The sequence below is a fragment of the Amphiura filiformis genome, chromosome 9, assembly GCF_039555335.1.
Source record: "Amphiura filiformis chromosome 9, Afil_fr2py, whole genome shotgun sequence".
Classification (NCBI taxonomy): domain Eukaryota; kingdom Metazoa; phylum Echinodermata; class Ophiuroidea; order Amphilepidida; family Amphiuridae; genus Amphiura; species Amphiura filiformis.
The window spans coordinates 41,990,374-42,000,982 of NC_092636.1; positions in this window are offsets into that span (position 1 = coordinate 41,990,374).

A 10,609-nucleotide genomic window follows, 5' to 3' on the forward strand; every position below is an offset into this window, starting at 1 on the left:
TCAAAATACAGCTGTTGGATATCTTGGCAATTATAAGCTTTATCCTCTTCAGCTGTACTAGCTACTTGTACCATATCTCTGATTGGCTCAATATATGATGTAGCTCTCTTTGTAGCCAATCAAAATGGTTCTTAGATAGTGCCCATGGGGTTAGTTTGTAACTTACATCACTGACATAACCATGTGAACATGGTTGTTTAATGGTACAAGGTTCATAGGTCAGATGTCTTCATAATTTTAATAAAATGTAATGGCCTGTGCACTAAAACCCGAGACCATATAATAGGTATTATGGTCTCAGCTAAAACGATGGATTATTGCATCTGGAAGATATTAGGTTCATTGGAAGGATATGATAGGGGCGTCATTTCACAACATTGACTGGAGTGCTACACAGTCAGGGCAGTTAATTGGATCTTGCCATTGTTCCTTAAAGCTCCTCTGTGCACCACATATGGGATAGATGGACAATGCTATGGGACATGGCAAAGATTCATGTTATTGGGCTATTGCAGTTCAAATCCATACACCCTATGGAAGACATGGCCTTAATCTCCCACACAGGGGTGTAGATTTCAATTGAAGTCACCCATTCAGGTAGCCTCATTTGAAATTCACTCTGCCGGTGTGGAAGGTTTAGGTCATTTCTTTTGTAGGGGGTATATGATTTTCAACTTGAATAGCCTATTGCATTGGTAGGCTTAATTATGACGACTCTCTTTGCTACACTTTACAGGCGATCCACAAGAGCCACGTCGCATTGGATATTTTATGAGATTGCTAATTTTGAGATGCTGTCATGATCTTTGAATTGTAAGAAAGAAAAAAAAAGAAATTGTATACTTTTTCCTGGAAAGAAGCCAGAATTGGTTTGTGTTTATTTATTCATCAACTAAATCTGCCTTGATCAAATCAATTGGGTGATGGGCATTATACTCTTCTGTACATCATCTTGATAATTAATGTGGACCTAGGATGATAGAATTCATTCGTAGATTTTTTTTTAAATATTTTGATATTTGAATTAAGATAGTGTAAACAAAATCAATTCCAAATATAGTGTTTTATCAGAATTTTTTACTTTAGGCTTTTATAGAAAATAAATCAGAATGTCTAATAAACTCTTCATAACTTAAAACAAATCTTTCAAAGAATTGTTTTGTTTTCATTGTTTTCATCAGTATTGTATACTTTGAAATAGTAGAACAAAACAAATTGAGGTAATTGGTAATTGGGATAACTGAATTCATACTAATTCCTTTCCATGGTTTCAATACTTTCAATAAAGAGGCTGTAATAATGGTATTCAATAATGACCCAAGTAGCAACTAAAACATTTGACTATATGACATGAAGTAATTCTCACAGCTTTCTTTTTTTTATGTTTCTGTGTTTTTTATTTTAACAAGATATCACACAAAAAAGAATTACAAAGCAATCAAAACAAATCACAAAGATCACAAAAAAAAATAGCACAAATTTAACACCAATGATACAATCCAGCAACAAACGTTGAAAAATCATAGCATACCTCATAGCAAACAATGTAGATCATGCAGCCTTCAAAACTTTATAAAATAGATACAGCTAAAATTACAAATCAAATCTCCATTTACGGAAATGGGCAGAAAGCTTGTCTTTACCCTTAGCAATAAAGTATTCTGTTTCCCTATTAAATTTAACATGGGCCCTAAGTCCAATAAAAGTTGGCTTTTTATTTTGAAATTTGCAAATATAAATATAATATTTTAAAATCAGGAATAAATGGGTAAGGAATTTATCACCTGGGACACCAAACATTCTATTAAATTTTGAGCAGGAAAAATCAATATCATGTTTGTTGACAATTACAGAAATAAGCTCATTCCAAATTGGTTTAACAACTTCACAGTCACAGAACACATGAACAGTTGTTTCAGACATTCTCACAGCTTTCTAATATAGGTGCAGGAACATGATCCGATTTAATTATCACCATTTCAACAGAATATTATCTGGGTTTGGTTACTTTTCTAATTTTGACATGAATCTTGTACCATTAAACTCCATACAGCACCTGATATAACAATCAAGGGATACAATGGCCCATTCTGTTTGAAGTCCATACACACCCTATGGAAGACATGACCTTAATCTCTCACACAGGGGGTGTAGATTTCAAATGGAGTTGTCCATTCAAGTAAGCCTGTTTGAAATCTACACCCCCTTCGTGAAAGATTAAGGTCATATATGTATGTCTTCCATAGGTCTTCCAGGTATGGATTTTAATGGGAGTAGCCCAGTATATGGTATATTAACATCATGATGTATATAATGTATATGATGTAAATATTTATAACAAATCTTATCGGCAAATGCACAAGCTTTTTTATAATACATTTTTAACAATAGCCCTATTTTTGATAGGCAAATTTTGACATGGGTTATGCCATTTTGATCACAAATGTTTTCACTGCACTTCTCACACAATTTGTTAGAGGCTTGTTTTCTATTCGTATTTTGCTTTCATGGAGTTATTTATGTTATCAAGAGAACCGAAAAGTATTCTCGAGACCACATTAATGGCCTGTTATGCATTGTAGGGTCTGGTCTATGGGAGTGGATAGAAAATGGTTGTAAGAAGTTTGTGCCCTTGTGAGATAAAATTGGTTTGGTTGACTAACATGTTTCAATATAACAAGAATAATGCATTGTGTATATATTCCTTAAGCTGCATTTATACTCCCAACACTTTTGAAACTATATTAAATGCTCCACATACTTTTTGGAGTGTCAAATGGGTATGATCATGTTTAAAAAAAAGATAAGCACTGCTGCTCAATCTACATTGACCAGCAGTCAATCACCCTAGTAAAAAATTTGTCCAAAATACTAGCATATTTTGTAAGAAACTTGCAAAAATGTTAATGCACTTGACTTTGTTACGAAAAGTATGCAAGTATGTGGTGCAAGAGCAAATGCAAGCACAGTCAAGTGCTTAAAGTTAATGAGTGTTTGCATAAATAGTTTTACTAGCATTTGTGAGTCAAGTGCAGTAAAAACATGCAAGTTTCCCAATCCAAAACTTGCAAGTTCTTAAACTTGCATTTTGATTTTTACTAGGCACTGCCTTTCAAGTTACTGGCAATCATTGTGAAAAATAACTAGTGTAAGAGTAATGGAGTGTCAATTCAGGTTAAGGTCACATGTCTTTGTCATAGATAAAAATATACAGACCATTCACCAACAGGCAAAGTCCCTGTGCTTTGTATGCTGAGAACTCTCGCATATTCATGAGGGCCAATCATTCGAACGCGCATGTCCAACAGATTACGCACACACTGTTTACAGTTTGTCCACTCTGAAGTACAAAGTGACAATGCGCGCGTGTATACAGCGTGTTGACGGTGCGTAGTGCTGCGTCTCTGCTGCAGGTATGCATGCCTTCAAAGTCAGCACAATGTATGCATCCTCGTCTGTACTTTGTACTTCAGAGTAGACTGACTGTATGGCTATAATTAAACAGTATTAGGGTCTATTATCAGCACTATGATGCCTATGTACGTGTACGTGAAAGATGTCAAGACTGTGCTTGGAAAAAATATGCGGTAACAGGCTCAGAATGGGTGTAGCGTTTTTGTGGGCATGCTTCATAGAATGATTAGCCCTCATTACCAGATGATGATGGACTTTGCCTGTTGGCGAATGGTCTGTATATTTTTTGTCTATGGTCCTTGTATAATTGAAGTTCATTTTGATCTATTATGATGATAGTACTGTAATCATTATGACTACATGTTTTCATTATGTATTCTGAGCAGTGGCTTGATCGTTGGGCTATTCCAGCTGAAATCCATACACCCCCTATGGAAGACATGACCTTAGTCTTCCACACAGGGGGTGTAAATTTCAAATGGCACTACCAATTCAGCGTTGTCTGCTCCATAATGGGCAATTCCAGTTGAAATACACACCCCCTATGCAAGACATGAGTGTGAATTTTAAATGGGGTTTCCTGAATGGATAACTTTGTTTGAAATCTACACTCTCTGTGTGGGAGATTAAAGTTATATCTTCCCTAGGGGTGTATGGATTTCAACTGGAATAGCCCCATTGTTCAGGTACTGTGTTTACTGGAGATGACTGATATGTTCCAGAAAAGGTTGTCTCTGAGGGTGTCCCTGAGAGAACTCTACCATTGGAAACTTTATTTTAATGTTTGAATGCTTTATGACTTTGCACAGTAAAACAGCATTCATATCCATGGTAAATTGAATGTTCTAAACAGTTCTCTCAACAAAATTTAATATTTCATTACCACATTTGTGGGACTTTCATCAGAATTGTGACTGGAGCTTTCATATCCTTTTTGAATTTTGAAAATTGGACCATTTCGTTCTCGAAAATAACCCAATTTTAAATCCATTCCATAGATTCAAATATTGATCAATGATCTGTATATGAAGAACAAAGCACTGAGCGTGTTTTGTCATGGCTATTAAAATATAGTTTACGTTTGACTCTGTTTTAAAAAAATTAATTCAAAATGAGATGTTTGTAGTGGTTAATTGTCCAAATTTAAAAACGTATGAGATTGCTGTTTTATTCCTCAACAATATCAACTATTTAATTCTGTTTGGTTTGGGTACTAAAATATCCAAAATGAAAGTTTCAGGTGGTACAGTTCTTTAGGGACACCCTGTATATACTAATTGTTTTAAATCCATATATAATTGTACAGTGATGTAAATACAGGCTGTATCAAAATACTTGTTCTCTATCCGTTTTTGATTTCTCTGTAAAAGCCTGCCACTTCCAAACACACTATTGGATCCACTTGAAATGACCAGACTTTACAATGGACTGATCCATTTAAAATTCACACTCCCCCTGTGGAAGATTTTAGAAATATCTTTCACAGGGGTAGTATGAATTTCAAATTGAATTAGCACATTAGCCAACTCTATTTGAAACCCACCCTCCCTCTGTTAAGATTGAATCGTTCTCAGGGGGTGTATAGAATTCAAATGAAACTGCCCAATGTGTTCATTCCATTTGAAATTCATACTCCCCCTGTGGAAGATATTGTCGAATATCTTCCACAGGGGGAGTGTAGATGTTAAATGGAATAGCCTAACTAATACTTCATTTCCAGGTCTGGTCATTTTAAAATGGATCTAATAGTAGGTGGAAGTGGCAGGCATTCGTCTCAGGTCAAAACCACCAAAATCGGATGGAAAATTGGTAAAAACAATCATTTGATACAGCCTGTATACAAATAGTTAAATCAATTTACACAACTGTATTCCATTGCCATATAAGGACATTAATAGTACAAAAGTGTTACCAAAATAAAACTAAATATATTTGTTTATTTTTTTACCAACAGGTGGAGTCAAAAATCTCATCAAACAGTGGCAACACAGTAAGCCTGAGCAAGAGACCAACGCTCAATAGAAAGCCGTTCATACCCAAGACGGAAAAGTGCATAGTGTGCGACAAACCGGTGTATGTGACGGAGATGGCGAAAGCAGACGGCAAGACCTTTCATAAGCAGTGTCAGAAGTGTATGGAATGTAAACGTACCTTGGTGATTGGGAATATACTGATGGTTGGGGGGAAATTATTTTGTAAACTACATGGAACGCAGGAGAAGAACCAGATACTGAAGAAACGGTTAGAATTAGATTAGCAACATAGAAATGGGAGTGATGCAACTGATTAGGTGATATTCTCATGGTGGATAGAGACAAAAGGGTGGACAACATACTAACAGGTTAAATTGCAAAATTGTGGGACAAATATGCACAGAGTATGGACATTTATGCAAATTTGGCCCAATGGTTATTTAGAAAGAAAGAAGCTTGCCACGGGTTTTGAGCCATTTTGGAATGTAGGTCTCTGATACTAGTGATTGTAATAGCGCCTAATGGGTTGAGGAGCGAAATACAGCAACACACAAAGCCATGCAATATTTAATTATGCCATTATAGCTGGGAATTGTGTGATGTCAGTCCAGTGCATATCATCCAATATATAATAAAGATATTGCCCAATGACTTTACGTCTTGGAAAGGAATGTCAGCCCTATGTTTGGTGCTTAAGTAATATCAGTCCAATGTCTATTTCCAACATGAGGATATCATCAAAAATATGAAACCTTCTTTGGTGCTTTAAAAATGTGTATTTAGGGAGCAAATTTTATTGTATTTAGGTACTACTCCATCCGGAATGAGACCACAATAATTATCCAATTGGGCATCTTGCTGAGAATTGGCTTGTAGCTAAGAAATATTATGAATGCTTATATATATCATGCCAGATGGAGTACAATTTATGTTTCATGCCGGATTGAGTATACTTAAATAGATTCAATGTTAAGATTAGTGTTCATTTTATGAAGTGTACAAATGTATCATCTGCAAAGTTTAATTTTCTATTGAATAGGCTGAATTCTTTGGCTAGCCACAGGGAAGGGATTCACAGTATCTTACAATACACTAGTACCTTGTTACCTTGATTGACTCAACACTAATGCTGAAAGTGTAAGCAAAGAATGACTGAATTTGGACCAATCATGTCAATTTTCAAATGAAAAAAAATTACTACATCATGTTTTTTTTTCAAAGTCAAATGCTCCTCACTCAGTAACTGAGTGCAATTTCAGGTTTGTGTATTTTGCCAGTTCTTATTCAAATCTTAGAGGAATGTGAGACACTTCATTATTATTAATGGAGCTCTTAAGTATTTGATTTGTAAGTTTCTATTCCATAATCTATTAAATTATTAATTTTCTATTAAAATTAGCTGCCAATTTCTTTGATATAGATGGTAAATTCCAGTGAAAACTTTCGCTATGATTAACCAGATAAAAGTAAAGAAGGTTTTTAAAAAAATTTTTTTAAAGCTTTATTACTCTTTTAGCTTGTGTATTCCAGAAAGTTTGTTCCAATAAAGCAAACTTTTCAGGTCTAGGTATGGAACATAGTGTATTGTAGGGTACTGTGTATATCTTTTTTGAGTATACAGCCATTGGGCTATCCCAGTTGAATCCATCCTTCTACAAGGTACAAGGAAGACATGACCTTAATATCCCACACAGGGGGTGTAGATTTCAAATGGAGTCACCCATTTAGGTAACCCCATTGAAATTCACACTCCTGTGTGAAGATTAAGGTCATGTCTTCCTAAAGGGGTATATGGATTTTAGCTGGAATAACCCATTACATCTCAGGTGTCACCATAGATGTTATAGTTTGAGGTATTAGGCTAAAAAATGTTATGTCTCAAAGCCTATGGCAGTTTTTTAAAGATTTTTTAAAAACTTAATTTTGAATTAATTTTACGAAAATTTGTGAGTATCGAATATAAATAAAGAAATAAATAAAAATGATTTTGCCGTTTCAGCTGAAGGACTCGCTAAGAAAAACAAACACACGCCGAGGCTTTGAGATGTAATTTTGTTAGCCTTATAACTCGTTTAATAAGCAGAAATGTTTTAATGTGCTCATAATTACTGCCTACTCAAGAGTCTGTCTCATATCAGGTTATATACTTACTGCCAAACGAGATGGGATTAGTATTCAAGTTTATGTTGTCTTTGACTAAATATGATAGGGCCAGTTTCTTGAAGCATGGCTACTGGCTTCCTAAGCCATCAGGCTAAGCCCAGTTAGTCCAATATACCAGTGCTTACAATTTCGCATCGTTTATCACCTAGAAAGATAAATCAATAAAATGTATCCACTTGGTAGGGCTAGCCTGCTGGCTTAGTAAGCCTGACCACTAGCCAAGCTTCGAGAAATCGGACCTTAAGAGGCTATAAGCAAAATGAGGAAAATGTCATATCCAAGTTGTTTTTGAGTTATTGATTTACCATTCTTGTGTCCTATGTGCCCAATGTTTTCAATTATAGCATGTTATATTTTGATGGCATTTCAAATTAGAGCTGATTAAGATTTCATTATCATGATGTAAAAATCTGACTTTTCATAACATTTTCCTCAATTTGTGTGACGCATTCTTACAAGTTCAACATGTAGGTGCAATATCAGAATCTGTCGGAAGCATTGACAGATTTAGTGTAGCTTCATGAAGGATCTCTAAGAGCTATTTTGATTGGTTATAAAGAGGGCTATATCATATATTGAGCCAATCAGAGATATGGTAAGAATGTCCAGTATGGCTGAAGGGGATTAAGCTTAAAAGTGCAAAGAAATCTATAAGCTGTATTTTGATTGGTTAATCAGATGATTATATCATGTAATTAACCAATCGGGAGCTCTGTAAGAAAGACAGTAGTGCCCATGGGATTAAAGCTGTATTTTGATTGGTTAATCAGATGATTATATCATGTATTTAACCAATCAAGAGCACTGTAACAAAGGCAGATTAAGTATAGCTATTATATCTAACTACAACTCTGGAATGTATGTATCTTATTTTATCTTTAATTTGTGTGAGTGCCATCTAGATCTTGGACAAGCTTTTAAATATTGACCAATGAGTGTGAATATGATGTCAAACAGGGTACATTTGTGTGATATATTTTCTATATGTGCAAAATGTATGCCCTTTAAGATGTGAACAGTATATGTATATATGTTACTTGTAAATTTAAAAGATAAATTTTGATCCAGCTAATCAAATAAATATAGCAAGTGTTACTTTTTGTTAAATTACCATTCCTTGCATAGGTTTACTATAGCATTCCATGCATATATTTGCTATATTGGATTGTCATTCACAGGGACCTAAGTAGCGTAGCTGTATTATTTTTGGCAGAGACCTTAGATGATGGAGCAACAATTGGTGTAATAAATTATGTGCATTCTACAAAGGTTTGTACATATAAATCTGTGTAATCAGTGCAGTATATGTGACATGATCAAGGGAAATGAGTCTAAGTCTTTTGACTAGCCTTGCTAATATGCTACATTTTGAATTCGAAGTGGTTGGCAATTTATCAGTTTCAGAAAACAATTACAATCAAAAAAATTTGAGCACCGTTATATACATCTCAGTAACATTAGTCTCATTCACCTTGAGCTCATCACATGTTATGACAAGCATGTGCACAATTAGCCCTAATATGGGCACTACCAGCCAAATTGTCGGCCTCTAATGACTAATTTGATTGGCTACAAAGTGGGATATGTCTTACATTGAGCCAATCAGAGATGTGGTAAGAATGGCTGCTAGGGCTGAAATAGATTAAGCTTAAAATTGCTGAGAAATCTAAAAGCTTTAATTTGATAGGTTACTCAGATGATTATATCATGGACTTAACCAATCAGGGGCATTGTAAGAAAGCAATGAGCACCATTCCATCATGGTGGAGTCCCCTAAGTGGCTGAGTATCATACCTGCTGTTATGATTACTATTGAAGGAGGCCTACAAAATAAATATCTTGCATAGAAAACCTGACAGGCTCAAAGATGTGTGCAATTTACTGTGCGAGGACACAAAAGGCTAAACTTTATGTAAAATGCAAGCACAACTAAGTTTTTAATTGTCAATGTGTGCATGACAAGATTCCAGTTACCCAGATAAACATTTTTATATTCCTGAAATGTTTTTGATTATTTATCTGAAGTATTTGCATTAAACAAATTCTTAGTAGAATGTTGGAAACTTTAAGTAGAAAGCAGGACTGTGGTGTTAGTAGTTTGGCTATGTATGGATACCACCTCTGCATAACTTCTGGATCTTCCCAACATTTGTGTACCATCAATTTTGTACATTTTTTCCACTGAGCGAAAGAAAATATTTGATCTCAAAAGAATTATTTATAAACATACTCTTATTAGAAAATATTTAACATAAATTTTGTATAAAATACAATGTTCTATATACCTGCGGCTTATACTGCGGCCAATATGACGTAAATTGAGGTATATGTATGGATATGGTACCATTTTGTTTGTTTATCATGTAGCCAGGGGCAGTGTATGGGCATTGAGTTATTCATTGCTCATGAGTGCATGACTGTATAGTACTTATATGAATATAATATGATGTATTTTGTTGCCAATGTTTGTGCTGGTCACACAAGGATAAAACTGATTTGAATGAAGCACGGAGGGACATTGTGTGTTTCTAGTATATTATTATACATTTTATTGTACATTGATGATGTTGAATTGGTTATTGAAGAGATTTATGAGGGTTATGAAAAAGTATAATCAGACTATTCCAGTTGAAAGCCACATATATGGAAGACATAACCTTTATTTTCCACACAGGGGGTGTGAATTTCAAATGGGGTTACTGGAACTAGGTGACTGCATTTGAAATCTACACCCCCTGTATGGGAGATTCAGATCCTGGTTAACATCATGTCTTCCATATGGGGTATATGGATTTTAACTGGAATAGCCCATTTAGCATTTATGAGGTTTGTGAAAAGGTATTGGGCTATTCCAGTTGAAATCTATACACCCCCTATGGAAGACATAATCGTAACCTTCCACACACGGAGTGTGAATTTCAAATGGGGTTACTGGAATTGGTGATTCCATTTGAAATCTATACCCCCAGTATGGGAGATTAATGTCCCGATAAAGACCATGTCTTCCATAGGGGGTATATTAGTCAGGCTCTAAATTCAACAGCTATGTTTGAGTGAGA